This window comes from Cetorhinus maximus, chromosome 14, assembly GCF_964194155.1.
Source record: "Cetorhinus maximus chromosome 14, sCetMax3.hap1.1, whole genome shotgun sequence".
Classification (NCBI taxonomy): domain Eukaryota; kingdom Metazoa; phylum Chordata; class Chondrichthyes; order Lamniformes; family Cetorhinidae; genus Cetorhinus; species Cetorhinus maximus.
The window spans coordinates 68444556-68460011 of record NC_135892.1 but is presented as its reverse complement, the minus strand read 5'-3'; the positions used below and the strand labels follow the sequence as shown (position 1 = coordinate 68460011).

The 15456-nt window shown below is 47.6% G+C and overlaps 1 protein-coding gene across 4 annotated transcripts in view; it reads right to left on the bottom strand.

The window, feature by feature from the left end:
• Nucleotides 1-15456, bottom strand: part of tatdn3 (TatD DNase domain containing 3) — a 95979-nt gene that overhangs the window by 13364 nt on the left and 67159 nt on the right. The window lies entirely within an intron of this gene.

Below are 15456 nucleotides of genomic sequence, written 5' to 3'. Positions count from 1 at the left end.
CCCAACTGCAAGTCTCGCCCAGGTCACACACCATCCTGACATGCAAATATATTGTCATTCCTTCACTGTCACTGGGTCAAAATCCTGGAAATTCCTCCCTACAGCATTGTAGATGTATCTACATGTACAGATTTCAGTGGTTCAAGAAGGTGGCTCACAACCATCTGCTCAAGGGTAATTAGACATGAACAATATATGCTAGCTTTGCCAATGACACTCACATCACATCACAAGAACAAATAATAAAAAACATGTGTTAAGCTGTTTCAGTTTTTTAAACAATTCTTTGGTGGAAACATTGTGACACTACTTCCTGCCCCTTGCAGCTAGGTACTTTCAAAATATAAAGAACTTAAAAGATTGCCCATCTGGTAATAGATTTTGCTGTTTTGGTTTATTTTGCTCCCATTTTTGCTTTAAAACCTCTCAAATTATTTAGAGTCTAAACAGACGCACAGAGTTGAAAGTATCTCACTAACTTCAGGAATGACTGTCCTTAAATTCCTCCACACCACCTTTCAGAAATCACTTGGATGTTTATTACAAGGAGTCCATGCAGAGAAATTCCAGTATTGCACCTGTGTACACCAGTCCATAATGTTAAAACTACTCTTCCACCTCTAAGTAATGTTAAGTCTGTTCCTATACGAACCTGTCATTTAATTAAACATTGACAAACGATCCAACACTGTTTGTTTCGGCACATGAGAACGACAAGTGCATGTTCTAAATCATATGTGCTTTTGTTTTTAGTTCAGTAACGCACACAATTATTATCTTGGTATTTATGGCTCTATTCTCCCCTACCCCCACCCAGTGTCATATAAATATTTTAATACTTTTCTTAATAAATATACGCACACCTTTAGGTCACAGTCTGTGTTGTTAGAAAGAAAACATCAACAGACCAGGCCAAACAGCATTTAGATTGTTCCCGACAAACCAGAAATGGAAGTCTTGAACATGTTGCATGCTATCTCACCAAACTCTATTCTTTACATTCGAATTGAGAGTAATGAAAAGGGCAAGGCCATGCAAATTCAACTTCCTGATTTGCTAACCTGATTCACAAAAAGGGAAAATGCTCAAGACAAACTAGCTACAACAACAGTGCACAGCTAAAAAAATAAATCCAAAGCATGTGTTTTGCCACTGGCACACATCACTGAAGTGAAATAGTACAGATTAGCCCTTTTGTCTACTGAATGACAGTGATTTTTTGCTGCCTGTCCAATGTTATGGTTGGCGGGTGGGTGAATTGGCCAGGTGGCCTTTGCATTTTTGAAGAAACCTCATCCAAGGGTGGGATGAAGTATCCATGATTAATTTTAAAAATGTTTTGAAAAAATTTTCATCATCTGTAACTTGAGGTGTCTCATTCTGGCACATGGAGTTTTTCTCCTGATTTTACATTCTATTTTTATTGATTTTAAATTCGTCGGCTCCCTGAGGCAGCTCTCTGCCTTCAGGGAGCTTTCCTTCCACGCAATCCTGCGCCCACGCTGACTTCAGCACTCGCCCTCCTCTCGCCTCCATCCCGGCAGTGCTGAGCCTTTTAGCGCACCTTTCACGCTGGCTGGCTGTTAACTGGCCAGCCAGCATGAAATCGCAGTCAGGGGCCGATCGCAGTCGGTGGTCCATTCCCTGGCCGCTCCTGGGACCGCTGAGCGCGGCTGCCCGTCAACCCGAATACTCTGCCCTATGAGTTGTAGGGTATGTCAACACTGAACCAGATGTTATGGACAAAATGTAATTAACGTTCCACAGATATTGACCAACATTAGGGGCAGAATTTTCTGTCTGTCGGGCGGGCGGAGCTGGAACGGCTGCGGGTGGACGCGGACCCGATCAGCGCCCACGATCGGGACCGTACCACCATTTTGCACAGGTGGGCCAATTAAGGCCCGCCCAGCCCATTTCCAACTCCCGTGAATAGAGGGAGTATGTGGGCTGCGGCAGGCGTGCACAGACTGCTGGGTCCAATGGCGACCCAGCAGTCTGTTTAAAGGAAAGCCTGGCAGCCTCCTGTAGGCTGCTCACAATGGCCACATCCAGGTCACACTGCAGGGGGTCAGCTGAGCAGAGCACACTGGAGGGAAGGGAAGAGGAGCAGGGCAGGCTGCAGGATCTGCCACAGGAGGAGGGCAGGCTGCAGGGTAGGCCAGCAGGGGGCCAATGCGCCTCTCGCTTTTCTGATTACTGCCTTGCTGCCCTCCTCGAGGAGGTGGCAGCACGGCAGGAGGCGTTAGTCCCCCAGGATGGGAAGAGGAGGCCCCTCAGATGACCAAGCGTGCCTGGGAGGAGGTGGCGGAGGTGGTGAGCTCCCGCGACGTGGTGCGGCGCATCTGGATCCAGTGCCGTAAGCGCTTCAACGATTTGTTGCGCTCTGGAAGGGTGAGCACCATGTTGGCATTGGGCATTTAACCCAGTAGGTAGCCTTAGCCTTTGAGGGCCCCCCCCCAAGTCTTACTGTTGTGACTGCATTGAATCATGTTGGGCATTTCTCGTACGCTGGGTGGCAAACAGATATTGCCCATGCTTACATCAGTCTGAGTGGTTGATGAGGAGATGAGTTCTCCCCCGCACCATGTGTTGCTCTTAGTCGCACATGACTAGTCTGGGGGCAACCTGCAGGAGATGCAGCTAGGCGCATACTCAGAACTCCAACACATGTCCTATCCACAGTGATGAGATTGTGGAAGGGGAGCCTCAAGGTCTCGTGGCCAAGAGCCATCTGCTGCCCTCGACGCTGCACGTAGTTGCACCTCCTTGCTATGGGAGCAAAGACTGTGTGTTTCCTAAAGCGATGGACGCAGAATGTGTCCAAGGTGGCCGTTTGGGGGGTTTGGGAGCATATGTACCATCTTTGTGTGATTGATCAGCAGTGGTGGGGAGAGGAGGCACTGGAGGCCTGAAATGGGCCACTGTGGTTGGGGTGCGGCGTGCACATGCAGAGTCCATGTGCGATTAGCCGCAATGAATGGTCTTCTCTGTTTTTCAGGGGAAGAATGCTCACAATGCCTGTGAATGTTCGAGGACTGGAGGCGGTCAGGCCCAGCTCATGATGTTAAGCCGTTTCGAGCAGGAGGCCCTGGAGCTTGAGAGGCGCCATGCACCCAGGTCCACTGGTGTCGATGAGGCTGGGGTGGAACAGCCAGGTATTTGAGGTCAACAGTGACATCCGCTCTGTCTTCCCACCATCCATAGCACTGATGATTGTTTGATTTGTTATTGTTGCAACATTGCTCGGTCACAGAGTGATAGAGTCAGAGGTGTGGGTCATAGACAAAGGTCCCTCGGCCCTTTGAAGATGCGTGTGTCAAGCACCTTCCAAAGCACCTTATCCCATTTCCGACCACTACCCCCATGGCCTTGTATGGCATGGCATCGCAACTGCACATCCAAATACTTATTACATGTTAGGAGGGTTTCTGCATCCACCACCCTTTCAGGCAGTGCATTCCACATTCCCAACACACTGTGCAAAAGTTGATCATCACATCACCTATCAACTTCATGCCCCTTACCTTAAATCAATGCAATCTGGTTACTCATCCCTCTGCCAGAAAGGAACATTTCCCCTTGTCAACCCTATCCATGCCCCTCATAATGTTATAAAGCTCAATAATGTCACCCCTCAATCTCCTCTGCTCCAGGGGAAATAACCCCAGTCTATGCTATGTCTCCTCATAAGTCAAACTCTCCAGCCCAGCCAGCATCCTGGTCAACAACCTCTGCACTCTCTCCACTCCAATCACATCCCTCCCATGAAGCGCATTTCACAACTGCACACAGAACTATAGCTGTCGCCCAGGCAGCGTTTTCTGCACTTGCAACATGACCTCCCTGTTCCTATATTCTATTCCTTGGCTGATAAAGGCAAGTAAGGCATTTACCTTCTTAAATGCCTTAAGTACCTGTCCCGCTACCTTAGCGGGCCTGTCAACATGCACAGCAAAGTCCCTCTGATCCTCCTTACTTTCCACGGTCCTACCATTCCTCGTGTATTCCTGTACCTTGTTTCTCCTGCCCAAGTGCATCACCTCACACTTATCCACATAACATTCGATTTGGCATTCCTTAGGCCATCTGGCCAGCCTATCTGTATCCGCCTGTAATGTAAGGATATCCTCCTCACTATTTGCCACCCCACCAATATTCGTCTCCATAGGTTCTGGAAGGTTGAGCGCATAATGAGCCAGGGGGAAAGGGATGAGGTGTGTCATTGTGTGCACGCTAACTGATCCACTGACCTTGTTGTTATTTTCAGCATCATCAGAGCCTGTCCACCAGGAGCAATTCCAGATGCCCCCTCTCACACCTGAGGGCCCTCAACTGTCACCTGCGTCACACCATTTCTGCGAGGCAGGCACCAGCGCAGATGCTAGCGCATCGGTGGGCATTGCAACATTGGCTAGTGTCCCGGGGCACAGTGGAGAGGGCACTTCACAATCGCTGGAGGAGCTGGCAGAGACAGAGAGTACCGATGGTGCCAGCAGTCGGAGGACTGCAGGGAACTAGGCATATGCTCAGTCGGTGCGTGATGATGTGCCTCTGGAGTCGTCTGCGATGCATCAGCTGCAGGAAATGCGGCCGGGTGTGTGGGAGCATCTGGGAGTGTTGCATGAGACTATGCTTTGCTTGGTGTCCGTGGTGGAGGAGTCCATGTGGAGCATCACTGATGCAATGTGCCTCATGGCAGAGCATCATGCTTCCTCCATGGAGAGAGTGGCTACTCTTGTGGAGAGGGGCCTCCAGGAGAACAAGCAGCTTCTCCTGGGGTTACACTCGGACCTGCAAGCCCTCACAGCGCCAGTGGCCATAGCTGGTCATTGCCAATGTGGGAGATGGTGTGGGCTTCAAGCATCCCAGCAAGTTGCCCAGCCATCAACGATGAGCAGGGAGGTCCGGGGTGACCTCACATTGACGGAGCAGCTGCCTGTCGTATCTGCGGGCTCCTCTCCCGGCACTCAGGATGAGGGCAACAGCTGCTCTGCCCCTCTCCCAGTGACCACTTCATCGGGTGAGGCTGCAGCGACTAGGGAGATGCCAGCTGTGGACCTGGCAGATCCCTCCCAGGCACAGGCTCCACGGGCCAGAGAACAGCTGCCAAGGTCATCGAGGCCAACAGGACAGCAGAGTCAGCAGACTGTCTGAGATGCCACTCCGAGTGATGGGGTGGCACCAAGACATAGCACCCATAAATGTAAGCATAAGGCACCTTAGGCACACCACGGGTTTCTCAGTGGTGCTTTTCTGTTGGCCCTAGATTAGGTACTTAAAATTTTTCTGCTTGAATAATGTTTTGTTTTGACTTTGTGTGAACTTCTGATGGTGAAAATTAAAACCAGATGTGTTACCATGGCTGAGGGTGGCTCCTTTGTTCTGCATTTGTATGTTTTACATACATGTCATGAGTGTTTGAGTGGACATTGAAGTTTATGTCCAAAGCCCTTAGCTGCAGCTGATGACCTGGCAGATTTAGCACTTAGGTGCCGAGTATGGAAGCGCCAGGAAAGGCTGGTCCTGCTGATCCATTTGTGTGGAGCTATCTGAAGGTTTGTTGGATTAAAGTCTTCCAGTTGTCCCTGCCTCCTTGGTGTAGTCCTGGGTCAGCATTTAGCCCCTCATCATTCCCCTGTGCCTCCTCATCCTCAGAATCAGTAATGGACTCATCATGTGCAGCTGCATCCACTGCGTCAACGTCTTCATCGTCCACTGCGTCCCCCCTTTCCAGCGCAAGATTGTGGAGAGCGCAGCATGCAACCACTATCACTGACACACGATCTGGGGGGTACTGGAGTGTGTCCCCTGAGCGGTCCAGGCATCGGAAGCGCATCTTGAGAAGACCGATGGCTCTCTCCACCACAGTCCTTGTGCAGGCGTGGCTCCTATTGTAGCACTGCTCAGCTTCTGATTATGGATGGCAGAGAGGCATCATGAGCCACCTTCTGAGGGGATAGCCCTTGTCACCCAGCAGCCATCCATCAAGTCGAGCCCAAGCACTGAAGAGTCCTGGCATCTGGGAGTGTCTGAGGATGTAGGTATCGTGGGAGCTGCCTAGGTACCTGGCACACACTTGTAGAATCAGCATACTGTGATCACACTATCTACACGTTCATGGAGTGGAAGCCCTTCCTGTTGACGAAGGCACCGGGCTTACCTGCTGGCGCCTTGATGGTCACATGTGTGCAGTCTATTGCACCTTGGACGCGGGGGAAGCCAGCAATGGCCGCGAAGCCTCTGGCTCGCTGTGCCTGACTTGCCTGGTCCCAACGGAAGTGAATGAACGTCAATGCACTCCTGAACAGAGCATCTGTGACCTGCTTGACACAAGTGTGCACAGCTGATTGGGAGACACCCAAAAGATCACCCACCGAACCCTGGAAGGAGCCAGAGGCATAGAAGTTGAGGGCAACTGTGATCTTCAGAGCCACTAGCGTGGGGTGCCCACCCACACAGTTAGGAGAGATCTCAGGGCCAATCATCTGACAGATATAGTTGACTGTCTCCCTTGACAGTCGGAGCCTCCTTCGGCACTGCACCTCAAGTCATTTTGAGGTTGCTGCTTCGCCACCTGTATACCCTGGCAGCAGGATCGTGGCGTCTTCTGTGGCCCCTTCTGCCTCGGACTACCTTTTGACCCTGCGCCCCTTGTGCCTGTGCCTGTACTCCCAAAGGTGGCTCCCCTGGAGGCTGATTGTGCACTCCTGGCCTCCTTCTTATTCTAGCCCTCCCTTCCTCCTCAGAGGAGCTGCCTCCAGTGGACATGTCAGAACCCATACCCAGGCTAAAGGGAGGCCTCCGGAAAGCTGCAGGCCCAATAAATATTACTAACTGCAGAGTGCTGACTTGAAGGTTCAAAGTACACAGAAAGCTGCTGGAGTTCATGCTGAACTGCTACAGATCACACAGGCAAGTTTAAAAGACTTTCCGCAATAAATACTCACAGACCAGATTGACGACCCCACTGAGCCCTCTTATCCCGCCTGCGGATGAGTTTTATTAAAAACTCTCTTACCCGCCTGCCCGTTGCGCCTGTGCGCCAACCCGAAGATCGTACGGGTGCCTCAAAATCGGCGTCAATTGACCACTTAAGGGCCTTAACTAGCCCGTTAATTAATGACGGGCACACGTTTAACTTCATCGCGTGCTCGCCCAGCGAAATATTGCGATGGCGCGCGGTGACGTCGGGTGAGTATCCGACGTCACCGTGCATCATTTTACACGCTGACATGCAGGGCACACCCCCCCTGCACGTCAAGCAGAAAATTCTGCCCTAGGACTTTGATCTGTGTTGCCACTGTGGAGAGCCACATTTCGGTCATTCAATTTGATGATGACTGATTTTTATAAATCAGTCTTATTTATAAATAAATAATCAACCTTATTTATCAATTATTAAATAAATAATCAACCTTATTTACTCACCGTTGCTCCATTATTAGGCTTACCTAACAAAAATCTTTCAATCTCTGTCATGAAAGCCTTAATTCACCCAGTAATCACAGCCTTTATTGGGACCCAGTTCCAGATTTTTACTACCCTCAGTGTGAAGAAGGGCTTTCTGATGTAACTTCTTAATGGCCTGGCTCTAATTTTAAGAGTATATCCCCTTATTCAAAAGCTCTTGATTCCTCCGCAAAAGGAAATAGTTTCTCTTTATCTACCCTTTTGAATCCATTTATCATTTTAGAATGCTATGATTAGATCACCAATCAATCTTTGATACTAAAACGAATATAAGCCAAGTTTATGCAACCCCTCCTTGTAATTTAACTCTTTTAGCTCAGTGTTATTTTGTTTATTCTGTGCTTACATCCCCTCTGAGGTCAATATATTCTGCCTGATGTGAGCTGGCCAGAGATGAACGCAGAACCACAGATGGGATGGGCACAAAGTTTTGCACAACTTAAGCATAACTTCCATCCCTTTTTATTCCAGCCTCCTTGAGATTAAGGCCAGCATTCCATTAGCCTCTTTGATTCTGTCCAAAAAGTTTTAGTGATTTTTGTGCATGGACATCCAAATCTCTGCTCCTCCTTGTTCCTAGTTTCTCACCATTTGGAAAATACGCCTTAGGTCTCTAATGAATCTAAGTGGATGAACTCACACTTCCCCACAATGAATTCCATTTGCCACAGTCATGCCCACTCATGTAATCTATCTATTTCCCTTTGTAACTTCCTGCTCCAATCTGTACAATTTACTCTGCCTCCCAACTGAAAGTAAGCTGCAAACTTTAAGATACATGTTTTTATTAGTTCATCCAAATCATTGAACAGTACAGATCCCCTGGGAACACCACTTGTCACATCCCACTAATTAGAACAACCATCTTTTATTCTTACTCTCTGGGTGGAATCGTCCCAAAGTGCAGTAGCGGGCAGGAAAAAGGATGTTTTACTTGCTGGCTGCCATATTGTTCCATTCCTGGCATGTCCCGCTTCATTAATTATGCATTCACAGAGAACATGCCAGTTTGCTGGTGGGTGAGCTCGGATTTGTCCGCCACGTCATGACCTCAACGCTTCCTCACTCGGGCACCATATTTAAAGCCCACCAGAGCCCACCAATGCCTAACGTTCAAACCAGGACTGCTCCAGGTGACAGGTGGCCCTGAAAGCAAAGAAGATAGCAGCCCCCAAATTTAGTGATGCCTCTCTGGGGCGTCAGCTGGACACAGTGGAAGGTCGCCGTGATGACCTCTATCCCTGCTCTGGCCACAGGAGAACCACCATAGTCACCAATCTGACCTGGGAGGCAGTGGCAGCAGCGGTCAGCACCAGTGGAGCACAGAGGGGGGCAGCCACCCAGTGCAGGAAGAGGATGAGTGCTCTCATCCGTTCCGCCAGGATACGTCAACCACCTCAAGGGATCTCACACCTCAAGGGACAACACTACTAACTCTCACACTCATCCTCACATCTCTATCAGGCTCATATCCTCTGGAGCTCACGTCCTCATCCTGTCTATGGCTCCACCCACCACACAAACATTTCATGCAGTGCCATGTATCCTGTTCACACTCTCTCCATCTGTTTTCATACAGGAGAAGGTGGGTCACATCAGCAGGGAGAGGTCCCAGACCAGGGGTGGATTGGCCCACATTAGGTCCCGCACTCACTTTGAGGACTGTGCCATCACGCTGACTGGTGAGGACATGGACCGTGCCTGCGGTGATGGTGAGGTCAGCAGCAAACACCCACGTGAGGATCTTGCACCCCATCATCCTTCTCTCTCAACGCAATTGTGAGTGCTCTCTCTCCTGCTTTTGACTCTGCTGCCATGCACTAATTACCTCTACTTTGGTTCACAAAGAGTTCTGACACCCTTAGCCAGCTAGTCCCTCAGCTCCATCCAGGTCGTCCAGCCACGAAGACGTCTCCTTCATTGAAGAGCTGGAAATAAGTAACCTGGAAGACCCATCACAGCACTTGCCCTCCACCAGCACAGAGACACACACCTCGCTGGGGCCTAGATCTAGAGCAGGCTTGGGTTCACAATCTGGTGGTCACTGCATGGACATGTGTCCGCAGCAGGAGGAGGCAAGTTCAGCCGAGCTCCCCGGCTCTCAGAGGACTTATGGGGAAGAGGCATACGTGAGGTCCAAGTCAAGTGACGAGCCTCTGGATTTGTTCTTCCAACTCATTGTGGAGTATCAGCAGAAGGCAGGGGAACATCACGCAGAGCTGCTGGAAGCCCTCAACAGAGTGGCATATGAGTCAGAGGAATGCGTCCGCCTGCTCTCTGATGATGTGGTGTCCACATGTGCACACATGGAGATCCTGGTCCAGCAGGGACTCCTTCCTCCCCCCGGACTCCTTCCTCTCCCTGGACTCTTTCCCCCCTCAAACTCCTTCCTCCTCACAGGTGGACCTTCCTCTGTCCCTTCACCAATCATCCGTAGCAGCCCATGGCCAAGATCATGATGTTCCGAAGCAGACCTGAGACATCAACAGAGACCTCCCACCTTCCAAGAGCTGCTTCGGGCAGAGCCAACTCCATGAGAATCCATCCAGCATGCGATGTACGTGTTCCTCCAGGGTCCGGTAGCTGTAGGGCTCCAGCATCTTCTGCTGCTCAGATGTTTGTGATCTGAACAAAGCCCTAACGGTAAGTGCCGACTTCTGCATGCCATGCTTGTCATTTTCTGGGCCAGCGTGTTTTCCCACGGGCGTAATGGTAAATCTAGCATGGGGGCACGATTCTGATTGGGCCTTATTTTGCATCCCATTAGCGGGATGCAAAGGGGGTTCACACCAGCCTCCAGCAGGATTGGCGTTCCGCCTTATGGACACCATCGGATGATCCCGCTGTGCTTTCACGCTGGCGTAAAACCGACTTTTGGCCTTTTCACCATATTCACCCCAGTCCGCCATGATGCCTGACACCAACGGGGCTAGAAAATTCCAGCCTCTATCTTCTACATTCCAATTTCCAAGGTATGTCACAAGGCTAGGTTGCCACCAATCCAGTGTGCTTTCAGCTTTGCTAATAATCACTTGTGTGGGACTGTATCAAATGTCTTCTGGAAGTTCATACAGATAAGATCCATAGATGCTACCATACCCACCATTTTACTGACATCAAAAAATTCAATAAAATTAGTCAGACACAATTTACCCATTACAAATCCATGCTATCTCTAATCAGTTCAAATTTTCTTAAGTGCCCAGTCACTCTGCCCCTAATGACAAATTCTAATAATTTCTCCACAACTGATGTTCAATGAACAGGCCTGTAGTTGTCTGTTTCTCTCTCTGATCTTTCTTAGATAATGGAGAAATGTTTTCAGTTTTTCAATCCAATGGCACAATTTCCAAATCAAGAAAGCTTTGAAAGATTATTACATCTGCAATTTTCTCACCTATTTCTTTTAATACCACATCAGAAGGGAGTTCATTAATGCATGGCAGGAAACACCACCAAAGTAAATGAAAAGATTTTACAGTGGTGCTCTAAGCTTCCACCATTACTGCAGGCACCATTACAATGGAGGCAGCAGTTTGAAATTAATGCCTGGAGTAACTTTGACTATGTGTGGTAAATTTGACTTTGGGGACAGTAGAAAACAGGTGATACCGGATCAGCCTGTTATACAACATTCTTGATTTTCCCAAAGTCAAAATTACCCCTCTGATCTTCAAGATTGGAACAAGTACACTGAGCGCTCGATCAACATCAATCACAATGACTGACCTAAGGGATCACTGAATGCATTGCGATGTCAACTGTTAGGGACAATGTACAACTAAGTTTAATTTAGAACAAAAACAGAATTACCTGGAAAAACTCAGCAGATCTGGCAGCATCGGCGGAGAAGAAAAGAGTTGACTCGAAACGTTTCGAGTCAACTCTTTTCTTCTCCGCCGATGCTGCCAGACCTGCTGAGTTTTTCCAGGTAATTCTGTTTTTGTTTTGGATTTCCAGCATCTGCAGTAGTTTTTTGTTTTTATCTCTAAGTTTAATTTATATTTGAATCACTTTAATATGTTAAAGTGATGTTATGACAGGGAAGATAGTAGGCGGGAGGAGTGTGGTTAAAGTGGTAAAGAAGTAGGGAGTGAAATAAAAATATCAGCGAGTGAAATAAAAATATCAGAGTGATTTGAGAATAAATCAGAAATCGAAAATTCTAAAATTGGCCCTCCAGTAATCAGATTGGATAATACGGAGATGCTCAAAAATTTAGATAGATTATGCTATCTTGCAAAAACCCGTTGAGGTGACTTACGAAAGCTGTTACAAACTCATAAATCGATTTGTGTGAATAGGCCAGAGAAAATGTCTTTGGCCATGCATGACATTAATGTAGGGGATGCATTACTCATAAAGCAACATCCTTACATATGCAACCAGAGAAGTTAGCCCAAGTGAGGGAGGAGACCAGGTTAATGATGGAAAATGACATTATTGAACCAAGTCACAGTAGCTGGAGCTCACCTATTGTAATGGTACTGAAATCAGATGGGTCACAACAATTATGTACACATTATCACAAGGTCAATGCAGTAACAAAAGCAGATTTGTATCCAAATTCACAATTAGAAGACTATATTGAGAAGATTGGACAAGCAAGGTTCGTTATAAAAATTGATTTATTAAAGAAATATTGGCACGTTCCATTGACCAATGCAGCCAAAGAAATATCAGCTTTCATAAACCCGGATGGACTTCATCAAAGTAAAGTCCATGCCTTTCGGAATGAAAAACCTGCAACTTTTCGAAGATTAACCAACAAGGTCATTGAAGGATTATGCAACTGTGTTGTATATATTGATGATTTGGTTGTGTTCAGCCAAACCTAGGAGGAACATTTGAACAAATTGTTTGATTGGTTACAATGAGCCAATTTGGTCATAAACTTAGCAAAAAGAGAATTTGCCAAAGCAAAAGTGACTTACTTGGGCCTCACTGTGGGGCAAGGCACCTAGAGAAAAAAAAATAAGGGCTACCTTGGATTTTCCAATGCCTCTAAGACAAAACAAGAGCTTTTGTGGTACATAGGCAAGAGTGGATTTTATCGGAAGTTCGTTCCGAATTTCAGCACTGTAGTGGTTCCCCTGACAAGCTTGTTAAAGAAAGGCAAGAAATTTAAATGGACAGAGGAGTGTCAAAGTGCCTCTGACAGCTTGAAAACAGCTTGACTACCGCAATGGTCTTAGCAGCACCAAATTATGCTAAGCCATTTAAACTGGCCGTTTGTGCCAGTGACCTAGGTGTTGGTGTAGTTTGATTACAGGAGGATGAAATGGGGATCGAACGGCCAGTCAGTTACTTTTCTTGAAAGTGAAATTCTTGTCAGCAGAAATACTCAACTGTAGAAAAAGAGACCTTGAGTTTGACGTTGGCTCTACAACGTTTTGAAGTCTACATATCCAACTCTGCAGTGACTGTTATCTATATGGATTGTAATCCTCAAACCTATTTGGCAAAGTTTCATGCCACGAATCTGACACTGTTTCATTGGAGTTTATTGCTACAACCATACAATTTGAAAATCTTTCATGTGGCATGAAGAGACAATACCATAGCAGATGGCGGGGTGGGGGGGTGAGCAGCAGCAGAGGTGGTGGCAGTAGCATAGTGGTATTGTCACCAGACTAGTAATCCAGAAACCCAGAGTACTGCTCTGGGGACCCGGGTTCCAATCTCACCACGGCAGATGGTGGCATTTTAATTCAATAAAAATTTGGAATTAAAATCAATGAGACAAGGGTCCTTACATGTGACTTCAGACCCACAGCAAACCACTCAGCTGCACCAAACTGCTACAAAGTCTAAAAGGAATGAAACCAGATGGACCAGCTGGCATTGACCTAGGCACCAGAAACAATGATGGCAAACTCAGCCCTTTTGACCCTGTAAATTCCTCTGTGCCAACATCTAGTGGCTTGAGCCACAATTGGGAGAGCTCTCTCACACACTGGTGAAACAACAGCCTGACATAGTCATACTCACGGAATCATACCTTACAGATAATGTCCCAGACACCATGTCTGGGTATGTCCTGTCGCACATGTTGAATAGCACTTGGGGGAAACACTGGGGGTGGTAAAGGCACAGAATATACTCTGGATGGGGGACTTCAATGTCCATCACCAAGAGTGGCTTGGTAGCACTCCCATAGACTGAGCTGGCCAAGTCCTAAAGGACATCTCTGCTAGACTGGGTCTGCGGCAGATGGTGAGGGAACCAAAAGAGGGAAAAACATACTTGACCTCATCCTCACTAACATGTCTGCCGCAGATGCTTTTGTCCATGACAGTATAGGTAAGAGTGACCACTGCACAGTACTTGTGGAGACAAAGTCCCACCTTCACACTGAGGATACCCTCCACCGTGTTGTGTGGCACTACCACCGTGCTAAATGGAATAGATTTCGAACAGATCTAGCAACTCAAGACTGGGCATCCATGAGGCGCTGCGAGCCATCAGCAGCACCAGAATTGTACTCAACCACAATCTGTATCCTCATGGCCCGGCATATCCCCCACTCTACCATTACCACTAAGCCAGGGGATGAACCCTAGTTCAATGAAGAGTGCAGGAGGGTATGCCAGAAGCAGCACCAGGCATACCTAGAAATGAGGTGTCAGCCTGGTGAAGCTACAACACAGGACTACTTGTGTGATAAACAGTGTAAGCAGCATGCGATAGACAGAGCTAAGCGATTCCACCACCAACAAATCAGGCCTAAGTTCTGCAGTCTGCCACATCCAGTTGTGAATGGTTGTGGACCACCAGTCAGTGGAGGGTTTTCCTCCTGATTTCCGTAGACTTCAATTTGACCAAGGCTCTTTGATACCTCACTTAATTAAATGCAGACTTGATGTCAAGGGTGATCACTTACACCTCACTTCTAGAACTCAGCTTTGTCCATGTTTGGACCAAGACTCTAATGAGGTCTGGGGCCAAGTGGTGCTGGTGGAACCAACTGAGCATCAGTGAACAGATTATTGCTGAGTAAGTGCTGCTTGCTAGCACAGCTAACCACACCTTCCTTCACTTGGCTGATAATTGAGAACAGATTGAAAGGGTGATAGTTGGCAGGATTGAATTTGTCCTGCTTTTTGTGGACAGAACATTCTTGGGCAATTTTCCAGTTTGCTGGATAGATACCAATGTTGTAGCTGTACTGGAACAGCTTGACTTGAGGTGCAGCTAGCTGTGGTGAATAAATCTTCAACCAGGATGTTATCGGAATCGATTGCTTTTGCTGTATCCAGTGCGTTCAGCCATTTCTTGATATCATGTGGAGTGAATCAAATTGGCTGAAGACTGGAATCTGTGATGGTGTGGACATCAGGAGCAGGCCAAGGTGGGTCATCCACTCTTAACTTCTGGCTGAAGGTGGTTGCAAAGACTTCAACCTTGTCTTTTGCACTCATGTGCAGGGCACTGCCAACATTAAAGATGGGGATGTTCATGGGGCCTCCCCTCCTCCTATTTTTTGTTCAATTATCCACCACTGTTAAGCAGTCTTTAGATTTTAGCTTTGTAATTCTCTTCAAATGGAATGTAGAGATGAAGCTTTCTGAACATAACACTGAGTTTATTTTTTACAATAACTGCTGTGTCTCCCAAGATGCAGCTGAAAGGCTCTACAAGCAATTTAATTCAACACTGATTCCTTAACCAAGTATTTCTGTTTTGATAAATGGGTCCTGGCAAACTGCAACTTTAAACAGTGCAATTTAGGATGGGTGTTATAATCCCATGCTTCATCAGTGTGCAATGAAGTTAAATGGAACTACGACCACAGTGTTTGTCTTGTGGAACCTCAGCGTAAATTGGCTGCATCAGAAATTCCTGGTCCTGCAAAGGTACAAATCCTACGGCTGAATTTAACACTCCCCCACCAACAGGCTTGTTAAATCCAGCAGGTGACCTGTTCACTATCTACCCGCTTCTGCCCCCACTGCAATTATACCAGCAGTGGGGGTGATGTCA